We start from the raw sequence: 22,406 nt of genomic DNA on the forward strand, positions 1-22,406 counted from the left end.
AAATAATAAAAAATAAAAGACTATGACAGGACTTGGGAGGTCAAATGTTTGCCTAGTATGGATTCAACCCCCAAATAAATAAATAACACAATACGTTGTGGCTGTTCCAAATTAAGTTTTCATCTTCTTGGGTATATAGGAAGACAAGCATATATAGGCAGTTTAACCATCTCAGTCCCAGTTTTGAAGGGAAAGGGTTACATAAGCTCTGCCCAGTAGAACGTGGACAACCATGAACACAATCACTTCTAGACCTGACCCTTATAAACATCTCATGGGACTCCTCTAGTTCTTTCTCTTTAGTGGCCAACTTTACATTGGATCTAGGAATAAAAGACAGGAGGATTTGTTTACTCCTGAGTTGCTGGATAGAGGAGTACAACAAAGAAAGTCGTTTGTCTTAGTTAGCATTGCTATTATGATGAAACACCATGACCAAGACAACTTGGAGAAGAAAGGGTTTATTTAGCTTCCACTTCTGTTCATCATTAAAAACAAGGCAGGAACCTGGAGGCAGGGGCTGCTGCAGAGGCCATGGAGGGGCACTGCTCACTGGCTTGCTCCCCAGGGCTTGCTCAGCCTGCTTTCTTTTTTTACCCAGGGCCACTAGCCCAGGAAAGGCACCTACATTGAGTTGGGTTCTCCCCCATCAACTAAGAAAATGCCTTGCAGCCAGATCCTATGGAGGCATTTTCTCAACTGAAGTTCCCTCATTTCATACTAACTCTAGCTTGTGCCAAGTCGACATAAAACTAGCCAGCACACCACTTAAATCACTAAGCTAAGCCATGAAAACAGGAAAGAAACAATAGTGTGAAAATATGGAGACTTATTTGGTACTGCTGCAGAACCTATCATATCGTAACTAACATAGACCAAATACTGGTTCTGCTAAGAATCTGCACATTTTGATGGTTCTCTTCTGCTCTGTTGTGTGACAGTTTTTTCCTGAGCAAAAAATAATGTGTGACTTGGCAAAACATAGATACCACCAAAGTCCACATTGGTGAACCAATGAGTTTTATTGGGTTTAGGTACAAGAATATCGATGAGGGATTACTTAGAGGAGTGGAAAAGACTCAGAGACAGCTGAATCACCAAAGCCTGCCACAGCAAAAGCTGAGCTCGCCACACAGCCTTCAGACAGCTCAACGGGTTGGAAAGCATCCTTCCAGGTGCCTCAGCGGATCTAACCTTCTTCCTGCTGCTTGTCTGGTGGCTGCTTCTTTTCCTGTTGCTTGGTTGAAAAGGTCTCTGCTTCTTTGCAGCATGAGTATGAATGACTCTCAGCAGTCTTTATTGTTTATTCTTGGGAGGGAGGGGCCTAGTGAATCTGCTCAGCTTCAAGGACTTCCTGAGACAATTTGAGTTGTTTGCTTTCCATTTTAAGGAGTGTCTCGGAGAGTTGGAATGTTTCAGTGTGGAGGAAACTGGTACACAACAGCTATCCTCCTTGTAGTTTTAAAAACGTTAAGGCCAATCAGGATGCCTAAGTTTCAAAGAATACATATGCATAGCTGAGTGATCATTTTGTTATTTGCAGTGAATCCATGATACCCATCATGTACCATCATCTTGATAGTGTCTTTCTGGCTCCTGACCACCTTAAGACATTATCTTGGCATCAGGTTGGGTTACTCTCCCCTTTCATTTGATAGATCCGTAGAAACTACCAATTATTGCTAAACTGTCTTGCATAGAGCAGCCCTTGGGTCAGAGGATGACATCCTGGAGGACCATTTGCAATGATTATGTAATTAATACAATTATGATGTATAACTGCATGTAATGGTTTTTATCGATAGAGACCTTTTCTTCCCAGGCTGTGCCTGGGAGAAAGGTGGTATCTCCCTGGTGCCTTTCACAAGCATCCTTGGCAGCACAGTAGCTTTTATTCTAAGTGTGTAAGGACTTTCTTTGAAACTCATTAAGCCCTAGATAGTTTTTGAAGGAGGCTTTGTGGCTCCGCTCCCCTTCACAGCTTTTTAAAACATCAGTTTACACAAATACTTGATCCAGAGCCACAAAGCCATGGCCACTGACTCCTCCCAAAGTCAACACGTAGATATATCGACTGAGAGGGACACAACTGACCGAAACTTCACCCAGTTCAATATTTGCCCAGAGACAATAAATCTCAACACAGGCCCAAACTGAAAGTCAATGGATATGTATTGTTACATACTTTCTTCTGGCAAGAGGAATCAATTGGGTATGGATTTTGAAATAATTTCATTTTGATTAGAGCGTGGGACTGGCTTGACAGTGCTGGAAGAAAATGAAGGGTGGAAGGCGTGATGGGAACAGTTGCTCCTTGTAATCCATAGTTAATGTGGCACTGTGTGCAGCACTTAAAGTCAAAAGACACCCTGTCATCTGCCGAGCATCCAGAGGGACTGCTTTATGTGAGATGATGTCATCATAATGGCAGAGTGTGTTAAGCCCTCTGTGGATCCCTGCAGGGTATTTGTACTACATGAGAATCAATTACAGGGAAGATAAATGATACATTCGAAGTGTCTTTTGGCATATATTTCACTTCTGATATATGTTGCTCTGATGAGCAACAAACGACTCAGATAAACCTCAAGGTCATGTTTGGGCCAGTAGATGTTTTTCATTAGCCAGAAAGTGACCATTCTGATAACAGAAAAAGAAACTGGTGGAAGATTGGCAAGTGCTGCTTCCCTTAGGGCAGCCAGAACAGCCTTGTGGGCCACCAGGATGGGGCAGAATGCTGTTGATTCCATAGTGTGCCCAGGCCAACATGGTCTTGCTCAGACCACGGGCAACTATTCCTATAAATTATACCTACACGTCCAAGATGGCCCCGGGTGAATACATTTCCCCAGCTCTAGTTGTTTGCTTGCTTGGTAGGGGTTATTTTAATTTTTTAGATTTATTTTAATTTATGTGTGTGAGTGTTTTGTATGCATGTATGCATATATACCATGTCTGTGCCTGGTGCCCAAGGAGATCAGAAAGGGCCAGATCCCCTGAAACTGGAGTTATAGGTGGTTGTGGAACACCCTGGGGGTACTGGGAACCAACCCCAAACCCCTGCCAGAGTAACAAGTGCTCTTAACCACTGAGCCATCTATCTCCCCAGCTCCCACCCATCCTTTGGAGGCAGGGGAGGATAGACTCTTAGAGTACAAATCACTCTCTCTTTTTTTATCTTTTTAATTATTCCTTTTTTAAGATTATAATAACATCATTTCCCACTTTCCTCCTTTCAAACCCTCCAATACATGTTTCCTTGCTCTTTCAAATTCATTGCCTCTTTTTCATTAATTGTTGTTACATACACGTGTGTGTGTGTGTGTGTGTGTGTGTGTATGTGTGTGTGTGTGTGTGTGTGTACTCCTACATACATAAGTATAACCTGCTCAATCTGCATAATGTTTCTTTGTATTTATGTATGTATGTTTTCAGGGATGACCGCTTGGTATTAAATAGCCAGCTGGTAGACTTTTACCATCTCAGCATTCCTTAGTTGCCTGCAGTTCTTTGTGTAGAGTTGAGGTCTCCTGAGTTTTCCCATCATCTACATTGGTATGTCTCATGGCATTGTCCTTGTTCAGCTCATGTTCAGGCAGTCATGATGATGACTTAATCTACAATGATCCCTGAGCCACAGATGCAGGGGTTGTATTGTTGATGTATCCGTTAGGACTCAGCTCCCAACTCTGCATTTTGATTGGTTGTGGCTTTCTGTAAATCACTCTTCTAAAAAATATTTGTTATTTATTTTATATGTACGAATATGTGCACTGCCCCCTGAGGCCAGACAAGGACATCAGATGCCCTGGAGCTACATAAGCCATCATGTTAGTGCTGGGAATTGAACCAGGGCCTGACCAGGAGCAGCTACTGTTCTTTTGTTTGTTTGTTTGTTTGTTTTTGTTTTTTGTTTTTCGAGACAGGGTTTCTCTGTGTAGCTTTGGAGCCTATCCTGGCACTCGCTCTGGAGACCAGGCTGGCCTCGAACTCACAGAGATCCACCTGCCTCTGCCTCCAAAGTGCTGGGATTAAAGGCGTGTGCCACCAACGCCCGGCCAGCTACTGTTCTTAAGTGCTGAGTCATCTCTCCAGCCTACTCAGCTCATGTTATGATCCATCACAAATCTAATGACCAAAAGTTATGAGACTGTGGCCTCATCAAGTCATCTCTTGACCAAACCTCTTGTTTTTCCTTTTCACAATTTCCCTTGTGTGTAGAGAATGCTTGTGACTCCCTGGTCTATGTCCTGGTCACTGGGTCCTCAACCCTTGTTCTGGGATGTTTGTACTTCCTGTCACCATACCCAGAGGGTGCTTCACAGCCCTGCCCAAGAGTGCTTCGGTGGTGTCATCCCACCCAGCACTTCCAACAAGGTCTAACTTGCAGCACCATCCTCCCAGATGGAACCTGTCGCTGCCTTACAGTCCTTTGGGCTCCACTCTACTCCCTGACTTGATTCTATACTCTGAAGCCTTCCAAAGTTTGCCTTTCTTCTAGCAATAAAGTGAAACTCAAGTATTTTCCCAGAATCTTGCACCAGGGAGTTTCCCTTAGTCCCCAACCAACATCTGGGGTATCTTCTCTGTCCTTTCAGAGCCATTGTAAACAGAGAGCTTGCACTAGCAACATCGGAGTTTTAATGTCTACCCTCTAATAGCAAGTACTAAAAGAGACAATATCCATAGCTAATTATCAACAGGACTTTTTTACTTATTCTACTCACTAATTATTTGAGGGAGTAAGTGAAAGGTCATGGATTATAACATGCCTTTGCCTGTATTTTTCTATCCTGCTCTATTACATTTATATTAATAGCTTTTGAGATTAGCTGCTTTCTCTATTTCTCAGAGTATGAATAGCAGAAGGAAAAGAGTTAAGCCCACATTAGGGGTCTAGAGTCTTGGCCTGCTTTCCTCTCTTGGCAGTAGATGAGGTAGGAGTGTGGACAGCAATGCAGATGGAAGCAGGCCATAAAGTCTATGAGTTCTAGGTCAATGGAGTCTGCTTTCTGACTTATGAACTGTTTCCCCTTGTTTCCATGGAGAATATGGACCTGGCCAGGAAGAAAACAATGAATTCAGCAAAAGGTGGGGGGAGGGATTCTACATGGCAGGCACCACTGCACACATAGCTTGATCCTCTATCTCCCAAAGTCATGCTGTGTGCCATGTCCATGAACTGCTGCCCCATCACTACTCCTGTCATACTGCATTATCACCAACCACTATGTGCCCTTGTCTTGACTCAGGTGTGACCAGGTGACACTCTAAAGTTTATGTGGAGCTGGGCATAGTGGCACACATCTGTAACCCCAGCACTCAGACGTCTGAAGGAGGACAAGATTGTTAAATTTAAGAGTCCTAAAGCTGGGTGTTGGTGGCGCACGCCTTTAATCCCAGCACTCGGCGGGGGCAGAGGCAGGCGGATCTCTGTGAGTTCGAGGCCAGCCTCGTCGTCTCTAGAGCGAGAGCCAGGATAGGCTTCAAAGCTACACAGAGAAACCCTGTCTCGAAAAACCAAAAAAAAAAAAAAAAAAAAAAAAATAGTCCTAGAGTAGCTAGGGAACATAGTGAGGTCTTGTCTCAATTTTCAAAACAACTAAGATTGGTTTTTAATGGCTTTTTAACATATATTTGATGGCCTTATTACACATATTTGAAGTATATAATTTGATAAAAATTGATATGTGTATTTGTGGTCTTGTAGCATACACAGCTTTCTATAGACAGATATAGCTCTGTATAACACCTTCTTCAGTCAAGACAGCAAAGATATTCACTACTTTGGTGCCAACCAATACTTCCTTCCTTTTCTTTTTAGCCCTCTTTAAGTCCCTTGTCCTCCTAGCCTCCAACGATTCTCTAAGAAACAACTAATCTACTTCCTGTTACTATGGGTAATTTTCCATTTCCCAGGGCTTTACACAAATGGGGAGATAAAGCATGCACTCGCTTTGACCAGCATCTTTCACCCAGCAACGATATTGTGATCTTCATGTTGTTGTGTATATTCATAGTTTATTTAAACAGAAGCTAACTTGAAAGTTTGAGAGCATACTAAAATCTGGAAGTGGTTGGATCTTGGGATGTATGTTAGACCGATTTGTCTATATTTGTCCTAGAATTATCTGTCCTGGTATTAGCAGAAAATCTGCCAATCAGGAAAGACTCAAAGTCAAGAAGGAGCAAACTAGAAATGGAGGTAAACAGCTAAGAGAACAGAGAGATGGAGCTACAAATAGCTTCCAATTTCCCTTCAGCTGTAAGGCTGCTCCCCACCGTGCTTCCCCAGGATACACCGTCACCAGTTCAGCCTAATGTTTTACTGAAAGCATCTTCACTTCCCTCCACTTCCAAAGCTCCCACCTCTACCATAAATAAAGCCTTTTATTTTCCCCACCTACCTTCAGCTGAACAAGGAAGAGTGACATTACCTCCCACTCAAAACACCTTATTGGAAACCCCACTGATTCGGTGTTTCAAATTTTAAATCCACTGTGACTTGAGACAAATCTTTCCTTTTTCGACTTCTATGTCAGGGTGCCAAAGGCTGGCCTCATCTACCTTCCCTGCCTCATCTCTGAGACCTCAGCCCAACTAGGAGATATTATGCACATTAAGAAGGAAGCTACTTTCAGTGTTGTTCAGGAAACAAAGGATCCACATCTTCACAGGTGGGTGGCCTCCTCTGCATCTCACCCTAGACAACCAGAGGCCTATGCAGGTGTGCATTGCTTCATCACAACTTAGTTCTAGGTATAGGAACTGTGTCAACTTGTGAGCTGCTGTGTTTCCATCCTTGTTCCTTTCATCCTAGAATAGGATGTCCAGTTGCCCTTTTGAAACATCTTAGTGTATAAAGCCTTTTCCCTTGACGTCTTCAGGTGCAACACCTAAATCCCAAGAGGCTGACTACAGTGTGCATTGCAACTTCAACACACTGTGTGCAAGACGGGGGGGGGGGGTTGCTGTTTTCTTTTCAAAAAGCCCATTTGGCCTCCGTGTGGGTTCCAGGCTGCTTGCATTGGCATAACTTACCTATTTAATGGGCTCACTTTAATGCATTAAATAGCACAGACTCCAAGGCTCTAGTTGAAGGCAAGGCAAAACAATTCTCTTGCAAGATAAAGGAGGCGCCACTTCAATTACTGGGAAAACCTGGGCATGAATTGCCTGGTGCAAAGAAATACTTCATCCAGACTGGTGTTTAGTGTCTGGCCACTCCTTTACCTGACACTTCACAGGTGGAGGACTCTGCTTCCCTCCCACTCTAAGTGACCTGTGCCAAGAATTTGCTCATGTTTTTAGCTGAGCAAGTAATTGCCTGTGACTTAATTGGCCACATTACGGTTGTGTAGAGCTACAACTATTCAGAAAATCTTCCAGGACCCTTCTCTGTCAGGTCCTGGCCTGTTTTACCTGCCTTGTCTCCTGTGTCCCTCAAGCCTTCCTTCCAGACCATGGAAATGGCCCAACCCATTCTTCTACTCACCTACCAGTAACTTATGCAGTTTCTAAATCTAACCTGTGTGCTACTTTGTCCTGCCTGCATCCAGAAACCCTCCCAGTAAAACCATCACTTTCCCTTTTTCCTCTGCAAGCACTTAGATCATGCCATGGATTCTGCCTTACTGGTAGCCACAGCAGCCTAGAAAGCCATCACAGTTGGGACCATGGAGGGACCATGGAGCACTCTACTTTCGCTCAGATTAATGTACCCCATCCTCAAAGAACCAAATCCCAAAGATGTTATTTAACTCACCAAAATCACAGAGCTAATAAATCACTGACATGAGTCTGATGTAGTCTGACTAAGGGACTAGGACCTAGACAGATCCCTGGCAGGCAGACAGAGGGAAAAGGGGCCACAGATAACTAATAAAGATGGCAAGCTTCTGGCTTCTTCTAACCTAAGACAAAGGTCTGGCAGGCTTGTTCCCCTGTCAGCAGGGTCTCCTTTCCAGCTGAATGGTCTAGACAGAGATATGTTCAAGGCTGGTCCTGAGCATGAAGCTATGGCCTAACAGCCCCCTTTTATGTTTAAGTTGACCAAACTGAAATGAGAAGAGGCAGGCCCATCCCAGGCCACCAGAAACACTTAAAAACCCCAACCCCTCCACAGGGACAACAGATTCTGGTTTCTGGATCACCTAATTGTGGGAAGTCTTTTTCTCTATGGGCCTTGTCTCCTTCTGCCCCCGTGTGTGTGTGTTTGTGTGTGTGCATGTGCGTGTGTTTGTGTGTGTGTGTTTCTTAACTTTATTAAGTTGTGCTGTGTCTGAGATTTTTCCTGCCTTTTAATCTTTCAATTGTTGGAGAAAAATGAAACCTGATCAAGACTCCTAGACAGTCACATGACCTTTGCACCTTACCAATGGCCTCTTGCAAAGAGAAGCTTAGCAGTGCTTTCAGAAAGTGTATGTGGTACTTACATGGAAAGTGCTCTGTAAGCATGGTGAGCTCACAGGCACATGCATTGGTACACACGAGTCTGTGTGTGTGTGTGTGTGTGTGAGAGAGAGAGAGAGAGAGAGAGAGAGAGAGAGAGAGACAACATTCCTAATCTAAAATTTAAAATTTTAAATGCCCCTAGGTCTAAAACTTTTCTGCTTGCTTCTCATATACGGGCACTTGTAATCCAACATCATGTCCCCAGCTTAGGATCCTTCCCTTAAATCAACCATGGAAAGACCCTTTTTCCAAATACGATGATTATCCAAAAAGGAAGTGGAAACTGCTTATCTTTGGAGATCACTGTGCTGCCAACCACAACACTCAGAATGGGCTCTTGGTCCTAAATCACCAGTGTCAGGAACAGCCAGCCTTCCAAATTAACATACATTAACAACAACAACAACAAATCTGGTATTGTAGGCACCCTTCCTCAGTCTCTAGAGGGCAAAGAAACTGCACAGAGGCCTCTAAGAAAAGCTGGGTGCAGGCAGACAAATTATGTGTTCTGCAACGTGAAGAAGAAAACGGCCCCTGCTTCTCAGCAAACATACTGTAGGTCACATGTTTATGGCCGAATCAACAAAATGCTCTTCATAAACCAGGATTCTGTGAAGCACAGGCTGTTCCAGAAACTCTCCTGCTGCCAGGATGAGGAGGGGATGCGACAGGCCGCTTACCCTGGTGTCTGTGGAAATTCTTTCCCACGTATCTCAAGGCTGCCTGTGCTAACAACCGGATCGTATATCATCCCCGGGGGACCAGCCAGCTACCCCTCTGGTCAGAGCCCAGGGACTCTGAGCACAGAATATGAAACATTTCAAGGTTCTGGGGTAGAAACCCCAGACAGCTGTTGTCAGCGCGGGTTACATAAGCATATTAACAAGGGCCAACAAGGAATCACACGCTTGCACCGAGCCCACCAGACCCTTTGACAACTCCAATAAGTGACTCTGCTAATAAATCCTCCATTTGGGAAACAACTTCCTAGAAGATGTTCAGACAGAGAATCCCTGCAGGCCTTCGGTCAATATGATTTTATGGTTTGTTTAAAACGGTTAAATAGCTATTAGGCTTCTCTCGCTGGCCTGCGTCCCTGCCTTCATATAAGTCATGCGTGCATTTTCTCCCTCCCTCTAAAACCCTCAGACACATAAACACACACTCTCGCAGTTTGATTGCTCCATTATGGGGCAGAAACATCATGATTTTTCCACCTCTGTTGAGCATTAAGAATTCAATCCTGACCACGAACATGAGCCCAGTGGCCTCCAGTGACAGGCTCCTCCACTTATGCGAGCCACATGAGCTCAGCTCTGCACTGACTGCCAGGGGTGGGGGAGGAGACCCCCTTCTCTGATCCATTCTCTGTTGCAAACAGTTCAATAAAATTGGTAGAATCAGAAAGCTTTCTTTTCCTAGTGACGGTGCAACCTGCTATTTTATTTCTGCTGAAGTTGGTGATCATTTGCCATACTGGTTGTTAACCAGTTTTATCGAAATCCAGAAGTGTGCATCAATGCAGCCTGGAGAAAGTACCCAGAGCCGGCTGACAGTTCTCCCAGGACTGGCTGGGTCATGCAGGAAGTCTCCTCAGAAACACACCTCAGTGGTTGCTGGCCATTTTGGTCAGGAGCCAGACTGGGGTTCTCTTCCAAAGTCATTCTTGAGGGAAGCTTTAGCAGCCGTGAAACCTCTCCTGGGACACTGTCATCCAACCGTTTCACAGAACACGGATTTGCTTGGCAGCCACAAACAGCACAGTGCCTTTCTCCCAAATCCGTTATCTATGCATATCAGGAAGGTTTTGGTGAGGATAGAGCTATATTTCATACCAGGAGGCCCGTTGGCAGGCCTGTCCTTGGAAGAGTGACATCCCTGGGCCTGGTGCTAATGTAGTAATGCAACTCAGTCTTTACATGAACAAGAGAGAGAGAGAGCAGAACCCAGGAGGTGGGAATTCCCCAGTGCAAAAATGCTGAATCCTTACTTTTTGGTTCACTGAGCAAATCTCTATTAGCTAACTACATTATACTCACAAAGCTGATGTTTTCAACAGCACTCGGAGACTGAGGCAGAAGGGTTATGAGTTCAAAGCCAGCCTGGGTTACGTAGGAAGATCCTGTCTCAAAAGAAATTATTTTTTAAAATTGGGATTCCAGATCTGATGTGCCAACATCAATTTCTTCACTAGCTAAAACTAGAGACGTTTTACCCATTTCTTGGAGAATGAGAAACTATTTGGTTCCTTCTTGGTCATACCTATTCATCATGGCAGGAAAAAAAAAAAAGAGTCTTCTATTGTGTTAGGAGAAGAAAATGTTAAGCTTGGCTTATGTTGCTTACAAAATGCCTGCAGGAACCAACAGAAACAAAAGAAAGCTATACGGAAGGAAAGATCCTGGCCTCTTGGAAGCTACCAATGGAATCTGTTGACTGTTTTTAGATAATTCTTGTCCTAAATCTTTGCCTGTTTACAGAGAAAACACATTGCTTTACAGTGGACAGGCAGAGCAAATGTTCTGTGATCCATCTAAAACAGTGGTTCTCAATCTGTGGGTCACGACCCCTTTGGAGGCAAAATGACCCTTCCACAGGGGTCACTAAGACCATCTGCATATCAGATACTTGCATTGCAATTCATAACAGTAACAAAATTACAGTTATGAAGTAGCAATGAAAATAATTTTAAGGTTGGGGGTCACACACCATGAGGAACTGTATTAAAGATTGAGAACCACTGATCCAGTAGTATAAAGTGCCTCTCAACAATACTCTCCTCTAAGCTGCTCCTAGGAGAGACCCTATGTTAAATCCTTAACTTACTAACATGCATGACACTTCTATCAAAACAGACTTGAAGCCAAAAGTGGACTATGAGCAACAGAATGGAAGTCAGGATCAAGACCCCTCCCATCTAGTAGAGACTTGACCCTGAGCACTCACCACAGCCCAGCTAGGCTAGGAATGCATGAGGACTTTTCCATGTATAGAAGAGACGTTGCCCTTCCTCCTGGCATACTCATCTCCACAGCAACACCCAGCATGGTGATCATTCTTCCCATTTCCCCTCAATGGGGCCCCTCTATGGAGTACACAAGCACTCAACCAAGTGTCACGGATGTAGCAAAGTAGATCAACCTCCACAACTTCACACAGATGCTGGTTCTGCAAAACAAAATTCCCATTGACAGTCAAACAGAAGCAAACCTTTGTACCTATTAACACTCTTCTTTTTATCATTAGCTGAACTGTGCTCCTATGAAGTGTCCTTCATGTTGGGTTCTAAGTACCTCAAGTAACCTTTCCCATCCAGGCATGGATGAGAGACTATTGTGCCCTCTCACAATGACTAACTCAGAATATCTGTGTGCTGTCTTTATCTATGCCTGGAGTCTCCCCTGTCTCTGACTCGGTTTTACCTGTTCCTCTGACACAAATGAGAAACAATAAGGTTTTACAATGCTGACACTGCTAGACCAGGGTTGGAGAGGCAGCTCACGTACCCTGACCATTCTACCCAGACAAGACTCAGAACTCTGGCGGTCCCAAAGTACCTGCATCCATGTGCTGAAGGAAAAAAATGAACTATTACCAAGAGAGGTATACAGCAAGAGGCACTGAAGCTGATAAGCTGGCTCAAGAGTACTGGTGTTCATTACCCACAAAGCCAGCTGCCTCCCAATGGAGGCAGAGTACCCGAGATTCACGGTGAAAAATTACAAATTTTTCAGGGGAGGTAGAGCCGAGTTCCTCTTCCAGGCTTAGAGTCCGTCGTGTAGGTTTAAGCTCTGATTTCTTGTCTGAGTAGATAATGTCAGTGCTCTGCACCCCATAAACCATCTTCCAGTAGAAGTCATTATCTCATGTTTGATTTCTCCTTTGTATATTTTTGTCATGAGCTATAGATAGCATATTTTCTAATATATTAGCTAGTATTATTAGTGATTTAAATGCATTTCCTCATAGTCTTGAACCTGAAGATATAGCTTCAACTTGTGGGAAATGTCTCCCATGTAGCAACCCATTTGGCAAATGAGTTTGGAATACCAAACATAATTTTCATCCCAACTGTTAAATACAACTTAACTACGTCAGCAAAACTTCAATTTTACCTTGCCCATTCAAACAAATGTTAAGAAAAATGCCCATGGTAATTTCCTCTTTCTGGATTCTAATTCTGGGATAGGTGCATAGACAGATAGATAGAAAGATATATTGGTGGATCAGGTCTTTGTTGTGAGCCTGTGACTTGAATTAAGGAAGATGCCGTTCCCCTCTTAACGAAGTTCTCTTTTCATTGGTCTCATGGAATCCTACCCCAAGCAGCACCATATTTTTATCTCCTTCCTTTCAAGGGTGTCCTAACAGTATTCTTCCCCCAAGGAAATGTACCATCGTAAACCCATGGCTGGGGTATGTGTGTGTGTGTGTAGAAAAGAGCAAATAAGAAAGGAAAGTCAAGCCGGGCGTTGGTGGCGCACTCCTTTAATCCCAGCACTCGGGAGGCAGAGGCAGGTGGATCTCTGTGAGTTCGAGGCCAGCCTGGTCTCCACAGCAAGTTCAGGATAGGCTCCAAAGCTACACAGAGAAACCCTGTCTTGAAAAACAACCAAAAAAAAAAAAAAGGAAAGTCAAAGGAAACCTGGCAGACGGTAGGCTGACCATAGCTTGATAGTTGAGCACAGAGTAATTATGGAAGCTGAGAGCAGGGAAACCTGTTCCTGTGGAGCTTCTCCTCCTACCCCTGAGACATCTTCTTTCACTTTGAGAGGCATACACATCCCAGACAGAGGACAGTGTGTCACTTTGCATGGTCCAAGCACCTAATATGAGGTCAAAACATGGTGGACTTCAGTATTATATCCAGCCCCTGAAAGTACATTACTGTTGATACAACAACTCCACATCCCACTCACTACCCCAAAAAAACAGTAAGTGGAAAGTCTGGTGCATGAGCAGGCAACAGGTGCAAGGAAAACTGAAATAAACTAGAGGAAAAAGTATTTTAGCCCCCACCAAGAAAGGTGCTCATGCCACTTCTTTGTGCTTTATTAATGACGATGACTCCTTAATCACATTCCCTGGTGGCGGGGAAAACATCTTGTTCCCATTCATTAGGTCACAATCACTTTTTTGTTCACCCAAAGTGCCTGGGACAAGGTTCAGCACGGAATGTCATTGACGGCACTGCTAATTGAAATCCCATCTGAAGCTTTGCACCTACATAATGGAAGCCAGCCAAATCATCCCAGCCTTTTCATAATGGCTTCTTCCTGTCCCACACCCCTGGGCCTAATCCACCAGATAGTTAGTTTTCTGAAGGATTTGAACAGCCCAACCACTGAATGCCAGAGTACCCGAGATTCACGGTGAAAAATTACAAATTTTTTTATAATTTAAAAAATTATAGGGGAATGGGATGAACACACAGCAGGCACACATGAAGAAGGGGACAAGTGGACAAGTGGTCACCAGAGTAAGTCCAAAAGATTTGATTCTCTGTCCCCTACCAAAATCAAAAGTCAGAGTTAAACATGTGCAACTGTGTTAACCTTTCTGTTAAGCACAACCATGACTTGGCCAGCACTAATTAAGACCTTAACAATAGCTAATGAACTATTTAATAAAGCTAACCACCCTTACATCCTGACCTCAGAAAAGGTCAAATGAGTAAATGGCCCAACTCTATAGTCAGGTAGCAAAGTCCCCTAAAGGCTTTCTTTGGTGGCCTTTGATGAGCAAGCTGTCACACAGCACCCTCTAGACTTCAGACTCAGCCATCACCTCTCTGTTCATGGCTAGGTACAAACATCCATTTTCCAATCCAAAGGCTGAGTGCACTTTCTGGTGAGTCCCATCAGCTCAGCTTCTTTCCCTCTTCAGAAAGAAACATTAACAACCCCATGGTCTGGCCTTCCCACAGTACCCTGAGTCACTGGTTCGGAATTAATCATTTTCTTGAAGAAGGGGAGAAAAAGCACTAACCAGATAGCAGTGAGAAAGAAGCATGGTAAAGCATTTCTTAGATGGCAAGAGCCTGCTGTTCCTGGGGAGACGAGGGCCCACCTACTCACCAGTCTGCAGATGTGAGTGTGTATCAGTTACTGCCTTGAGCTTGGGGTACAACCCAAGAAAGCAAGTCGTTTTGCAGTCGACCAAATTCCAGCAGACTGGGATGTTGATTGTGCCTGGAGATCGCACTGGTTTCGTTATTTTTTAGCACACTGGCCTGCCATAAAAACATTCTCTCACATCCCAGTGTTTCTCAGAACTCCACTGGCATAATAACTTAGAAATGTATTATTGCTGAGTGACTCCACTCTCTGTGCCAACAAGTCCCCAGGGGCATGCCTAACAGAAGAAAGTTTTTACAGTCACTTCATGAGAGAAAGTCACTCATCCACTGGACCTAATCAAGTTTTCCAAGATGTGGCCCACAGCTGACACCCAGAGCGACATTCTTTGTATTTGTGAGGGTTTTTTTGTTTTCCTTTAAAAGAAAAATAGAGTAGGGAAAAAAAACTCTGCTTTTTTTTCCACAGTAAAAATGCGATGGGCAAAAACAAGTGACTGCCATTCTGGGAGTACTAATAGAGATTCCAGTCTGTGAGTAAAACAGCCTTACCAGGACCAGAGGACTAATTAACAGGTCAGCCAGATAATGCAATAACACAGGAGGAAATGTGTGTTTAAGGAGCAGGACTGAGTGTGGACCACAGGCGGTTGTTAGCCTTGCAGCTACTCTTTTGGCCCTGTGAAAGAACATTAGCATGAGGTGGGAAGGGGGTGACCTTAGTTCCAGCCCCAATTAATATCTCCCTTTCCCCTCCATGAATCATGGAGGCTCTGTGTGGAAGGAAAGACCTCTGGGAGGTCTGCATTTGGAAGCTGTGATCTGTTTGATGGCTTGATGAAGAGTTTAATAAACATAGATAGTATGTAGGTATGTAGCTCAAAAGATGCAGAAAGTGACAGCCTCATATTCCAAATGTGAGGGCCTGGCTCCACCTGCTCGCTTGCCTGTAACTTTCATGAGTCTGTGGCAAGCTTGTCTATACACTTGGCATCCTTTCAAGCAGAAGCTTCTGGCAGGCTTGTCCAATGGCTATCAACATGCTTAATGGGGACCCAGGGACATGTGGGATCTGCTAATGTCTTCCAAATCAGCAAAGAAATATCACCTATGGGGTTGTCTTAGTGTCGTGTATTTCATTAAAGCTTGAAATATCAGGAAGCTGCCCCCTTTCGAGGAATACGTTTAAGAACTTGAGTGAGTGTGTAAATAACGGGTGTCAGTACACTTGGGGACAGCCCTGGGCAAAAGGACCAATTCACAAAAGCATACAGATTCACTTCCGTTTACCACTAGAACAAGTTACCACAGACATGGTGTTCAAAAACAAAACAACATATGATCTTACATGGAGGTCAGAAGTCTGAAATGGGTCTCCCTGGGCTGTGCTGAGGTGTCGAGAGCCTCTTTCTTTCTATGAGAGAATCCATTTCCTTTCCTCTCCCAGCTTCCAGACAAGAGCCACAGTCCCTGGTTCATTCACCATCTCCAGAGTCAGCAATAGCATACCTTGAAATATTTTATTCCAACTTACCTCTAACCCTACATACAGGATCTGTTGATTAGCTGGGTCCAGCTACATAACCTAGGAAACTCTCCCTATTTCCAGGCTGTCTAATTAGGACCTTAAATGTGCCTGTAACCTTGCTTCCACCTTGTTCTATAACATAACCGATCTTAGATTACAGGAACTGGTACTTGGCATCTTTAGAGGGGCCAGTCTTCTGCCAGCCAGTATGTCTTCACTGATCCCCTTCTCCATTTTATTTCCTCCCCTTTAACTCTTCATGAACTCAAGGGTATACAGGTGACAGAAGTTATTTAGTTGATACGATAGGAGATGGTGAACTACTTAAAAAAGCAAGCTGTCTTAGTTACAGTTTCTATTGCTGTGTAGAGATGCCATGACCATGGCAACTCTATAAAAGAAAACATTTAATTGGAGAGGTTCATTTACTTACAGTTTCAGAGGTTCAGTCCATTATCATCTTGGTAGGAGAATGGCGTCGTGCAGGCAGACGTGGTACTAGAGTGGTAAGTGAGAGAGTGAGAGTCCTACAGCTTCCAGGCAACAGGAAGTCAACTGAGACACTGGGCAGTAGCCTGAGCATAGGAAACCTCAAAGCCCACCCCCTACAATGACACACTTCCTCCAACAAGTCCATACCCACTCCAATAAAGCCACACTTCCTAAGAGTGCCATTCTCTATGAGATTATGGGGGCCAGTTACATTAAATCTGCCAATTTCCACTCCCTGGTCCCCATAAGCTTGTAACAATATCATTATACAAAATGCATTTAGTCCAACTTCAAAAGTCCCCACAGTCTATTACAGTCTCAACAATGTTTTAAAGTCCAAAGTTCAAAGTCTCTTCTGAGATTCATGCAATCCCTTAACTGTAATCCCCTATAAAAGAAAATAAAATAAAAAACAGATCATATACTTCCAACATATAATGGCACAGGATATACATTACCATTCCAAAACATAGGGAAAAGAGCACAGCGAGGAAATACTGGACCAAAGCAAGACGGAAAAGCAGCTGGGCAAGCTCCAAACTCGGCATCTCCATGTCTAATGTCAAAACACTCTTTAGATCTCCAACTCCATCCAGCTTTGTTGACTAAAATACACTTGTTTCTCTTGGGCTGGTTCCATTCCTTATTAGCAGCTTTCCTTGGCAGGTATCACACAACTTTGGCATCTCCAATATCTTGGGGTCTCCAAGGCAATCCAGGCTTCAACTTCACAGCTTCACACAATGACCTCTCTACTAGGCCTCCATTCAGGGACACCCCTGACACATGACTAGCCTCAGCAGCTTTTCTTGGACACAGAGTCAAATTCCATAACCCATTTCTTTTACCCTTAACTCTAAAGCCAGAAGCAAGTGGCTGAAGCTGCCAAGTTCTGCTGCTTGCTGGGGCTGGAACATGGCCCCCCTTGTTCAGTTACATCTTCACCAGCTTTCTGTCTTTCACTGCCTAATCTTAACTGTCCTGAAACTTGTTCTGTAGACCAGGCTAGTCTCAAACTCAGAGATCTGACAGCCTCTGTCTTCTCAGTGCTGGGATTAAAGGCAAGTACCACTACACCTGACTGTAAGGTTTTCTTTAATTCACAAGTTGGAAACTTCCCTGGGTGGGATCTTGCTCTGAGGTCAACACTCCCTTTATTCCACTTGGTAATCTGTTATCTTGAGCGCAAGACTTAGTTCCATTCTACTTTTTGGTGTTCCTCTTCTCCTTAAATTTGGTAATTTACCCTCCTCCTTTTCATTATAAATCTTGATTAGAGTTGCCATTAATAACTACATAGCAAAGTCTATACTAAGCTGTTTTGAGAGTTCCTCCATCAAAAGAATTAATCCAAAACTCTTCACTTTAGCCTCAGACAAACTTTTCAGACAAGGGCAGAAAGAAGCCACTTCCTTCACCCAAATATCACAAGAATGATCTCTAGGCAACACACTAATTTTATCCCTCTATAACCTCTAGATCCCTACAGTTCTTCAAATCACATTCAGCACCTCTGCCTTCCATGCTCCTGCTAATAAGGCCCATTAAGCAGTGCTTAAAGCATTCCACTACTTTCCTAACCCAAACTCCCAAAGTCTATATTACTCCAACTGAAAACAGGTTAGGCCTATCACAGCAATTGGCTGCGGTTCTGTTCATTGTGAGCCTCGTGAGGAGAAAGAACCATCATAGTAGTGAGAGCATGTGACAGATGCTATTCACCTCATGGTGGATAAGAATTGGAGAGAAGAGAATATGGAGGACAGATATAGCCTTTAAAGTCATAACCCCAAGAACCCAGTTCTTACAACTAGAGTTTCCATCACCTACCAGAATAATGTTACCATATGGGGACAAGTGACCATGAGGCTGTGGGGAACATTCCATTCAAAACATAATAATAGCAAGTAACTTAGGCCAGATTGTTGCAAACTTTACTGTGCATGCAAACGGTGCAGAGAACTTGCTAGACTGTTGGATCATTTGCTTGCAGCAGTGCTAGGGATCCAGGGGCTTGTCCATGCAAGGTGGGTGCTCTGCCAGTCAGCTGCATCCTCAGCCCACAGAATGCAAATTCTAATTCACTCTGCTGCCCAAGACCTAAGTGAGGCAAATGCCACTGGGCCAGGTACCACATCTTAGAGAGCAAAGGCCTCAGCATTGTACAGACTGAAACTCAATGAACTGTCATTGATCGTTTTCTTGCAGAGTCCTCTATGGATCCACTGGGACAGGGCCTGTGAATTTCTCATTTATAAGCCATGCCCATAACACATCTTCCATGATTTCTTGCTGTGTTCTTCAAAAGCAGGACAGAAATTTAAAGATAGCAATGAAACATTCTGAGCACGGAGCCTTCCTATGGTTCATTTTTTTTTTTAAAGTAATCTCTCACAAGTGTATCACTCACACTTGAGTCAATAGAATTTTTTCCAAAACACTGAACTTAATTTTTCCAATAATAAAATCATTCATTTTTGCATGTCTGTATACATGATGCTTATTTAGACAGCATCCTTGCAATGACATGCCAAAGAAGCAGAAGAATTTGGAGCAGACAGAAGAGGCTCTTGGTGGGGGGACACAACACAGTTGGAATGGATGAGAGAAAGGACCAGAGAAGGGCCTGGTGGCCCCTGGCTATGGGAGACAGAAAAGGGATCTGGATAGGGAGAAGTCAGGTGATCCTCCACTCTGAATTCATGTTCTTTCCCGGAAATCAGTGATGTCACAAAGCTTGGCTGAGGAAGCACCAAGGCACATTCACAGAGAGACAGACTCAAGAGTTCCATGCATAAAGCTTTCTATTGATCTTTTCATTTTAACATCTGAGGAAATCTGAAATGGTGGGGTAATGGGGGATGTCCTTCTGTATATATGTTTCTCCTTTTGGTTGATGAATAAAACACTGTTTGGTCAACAGAGGCAGGAAGATAGGTGGGACTAGGAGACGAGGAGAATTCTGGGAAAGGTAGGCAGAGAGAGACCTCAGGGGAGGTGATGTAGCTGCCAAAAAGGAGTAACAGGTCCAGGCATTCTCCAGTAATTCAAGACCATGTGGAAATAAATAGATTTATAGAAATGGGTTAATAATAAAGAGACTAGCCAGTAAGAAGCCCTAGTCATTGTCCAACAGATTAATAATGGGGCTGAAGCAGCAACAGTGGAGACAACTCCATAATAAGCAAATGTTTGTGTTGCTCCAGTAAAGGAGATGCTATGCCACCCCATTAAAGAACCCCAAAATCCCACTGGCAATTTCCTCCAGCCTTTAAGGCATGTGTGAGTCTTCTTGATAATTTTACAAAAATGCTTGACAGCAAAGAAAAACATCAATGTCCCCCGAGTCTAAGACAGGCTTTTTGGAGAAAGTTGACTGACACAAGATCTGAATCCCAAAGGAAGCAAATCGATTTTGGGAGGACCAGGATTCACCATGTAGATGTGACAGACAGAGAGACCCCAGCTGTCTTTTCCAACCTTTATATACCCAGATCCAGGATACATGATCCTTGTCTTGAAAGTCCCTTGATTTTAGCACTCCATTGATGCTGTGAAAGAAGTCTAATGTTGGGAGCAAAAAAAAAAAAAAAAAGGTTTTATGAAGAAACGGATAGAGAAATGAAAAGGCAAACAGTAAACACAAATAGAACCTTGTTAAAGACAAAAGGAAGCCAAGGAGGAAAGAGCAATCAGGAGCACCATAGCCAAAGCACTGAGCTCCAGGCTCACCTATCCACAGGACAGCAACAGGGACCTCATATAGCCTATGAATAAGAGCCTGAAAGACCTTGTCAGGGGGTTTACAAGGGCCACCGCTTTTTTAGTCTCTGTTCTGCTGGCTCTCTCCATCAACAAAGGCACCTCAATTGCAAGTTATAAAACCCTCAGCACAGTCCTCCACTGCTATTCAGCCTCTATGGGGGGAAGAGGAGATGGTGCAGATGGAAAGAAAACACAAGCAGTTAATCAAGAGCCTTTCCTTAGTTTTCCAAGTAGAGTGTCACTAAGTACTGGGCCCAGAATCACCTGCCCCATGGCATAGCCTCGATGAACCCTCACCACCATCTCTCTATGCAAGGGAATGGGGGAGCAGGGAGTGGGAGGGGCAGTAATAGAGCTTGCTGAGATTTTGAGGGAGAGGTTTTCTCTTGCCCCTTCAGGAATCTCGGTCCACTCCAGAGCACAGGCAGATGCCTCTCTGTTCTCCCTACTGGGACTAGTAGAAAGTAGTAAACTAAACAAAATGACACATGGCCCAGCAAGGGCCCAGCACTCTGATTAGCACACTACCTGCAATGCTGAATAGACGTAGCTACCTGGTGAAATAATATCACCTATTACAGATGAGAACTTGGAGTCTCAGGGACATTAGTCCAGCTGTTCAAGACCACACAGCCAATAAAAAGAAGACACTCAGACTAGGGGTGTAACTCAGTGGTTACACTTGCCTAGCATGTGCAAAGCCCTGGATTCAATGCCCGGCTCCACACAAAGATGGGGTACAGGTAGAAAGTCCAAGGCAGTCTACTTCTGAGTCACCATACCTTTAGATCAAGGCTGCAAATAAAGCAACACCCCTTTGTTTCTCCTGAATTCAACACAAAGCTTGCAAAAGATTAATGAAAGCTCATGCCTGTAACCACGAGGTGTGGAAGGCAGAGGCAGGCAGAGGTCTTGGCTTTGGCCCAGTGTGATCTGTGTAGCAAGCTCCAGACCAGTCAGAACTACAAAGTGTTCTCCCACAAACTTCTACAAACAACTTAAGGGGGACACTTTGAGGCAGGTCCTGAAAAGACCCTAAACCTGAGGAGACTCTAAAGGACTCTGATACGTAAGAGTCATCTAGCCATTCTTCAGGCAAGTCAGAGCATTCATATCTTTTAGAGAAAGGAAAGATAAAAAAAAGGGAAAGTTGTTCCTTGTGTTTCTGAAGAACAAAGTTCTCGTGCCCAGAGAGCTGCCTGCCCTGTACCTCACCCAGCAGATGTTGCTCATCTTCCAAAGCCACTGACTGCCGTGTGTGAGAGACAGTTCTAAAAAGGGCCAAAATCCCATTGTGTGAGACCTATGTAACTGCCTGGACAGAGCAAAAAGACAATCCAGGCTGTTCTCTGCCTGGGGGTAGCGACACAAGTTGACCCAAGAGTACTGAGCCCTTTGTGACTCTAATTAAGCATACAGACGTGTGAGGCATACAGATGGTGAGCCAGGGAAGGAGCTTGAGCTCCTGTAACTTAAGAACAGGTGTCATTGCAGGCATGCATGCCTCCTCACCAGCCCTGGAAAGCTCACAGTGTCACCCTAGGTGCCATGATGCTCCACGCCCACCCCTTGGCTGGCTGCCTGAGCTGATGGATTGCATCCAGTCAAAGTATTGATCCTAATGAACTAGGGGACCCTTGGTTATGATTAAACGAAGCTAAGCATAAAAAAAAAAAACCGTTTTGAGCTATAGATGACATCGTGTCACTTGGGAGATGTACCAGAAAATCAAGTCAAAGAGTTCTGATGGAATGTGATGGAGACCTTGGACATCTGGGGGGTAACAGGAGATTTCTATAGAGCTGAAAATGCTTCTTGACACCAGGAAGTCCCATTCACTTGTTCTATAAACATGAGGTCTCTGTCCAAACACATGGACTAGGACATCCTTGTAACCCTTTTGCGTGACTTTGTATCACATCTCTTTTGAAAGAAGCTGGCTCCAATATATGATCATCACGTGACCCATATCACATGCACTTCCCTGTACTTCCTTCCCCCACGGCTTCATAGAAAAGTCACCTGCAGGTCTGGCTCTCTCCATGTCTCCCAACTGACCCCAAATCAAAAATATTTAAGGATTCTAAGTGC

Source organism: Cricetulus griseus, chromosome 2, assembly GCF_003668045.3.
Source record: "Cricetulus griseus strain 17A/GY chromosome 2, alternate assembly CriGri-PICRH-1.0, whole genome shotgun sequence".
Taxonomy (NCBI): domain Eukaryota; kingdom Metazoa; phylum Chordata; class Mammalia; order Rodentia; family Cricetidae; genus Cricetulus; species Cricetulus griseus.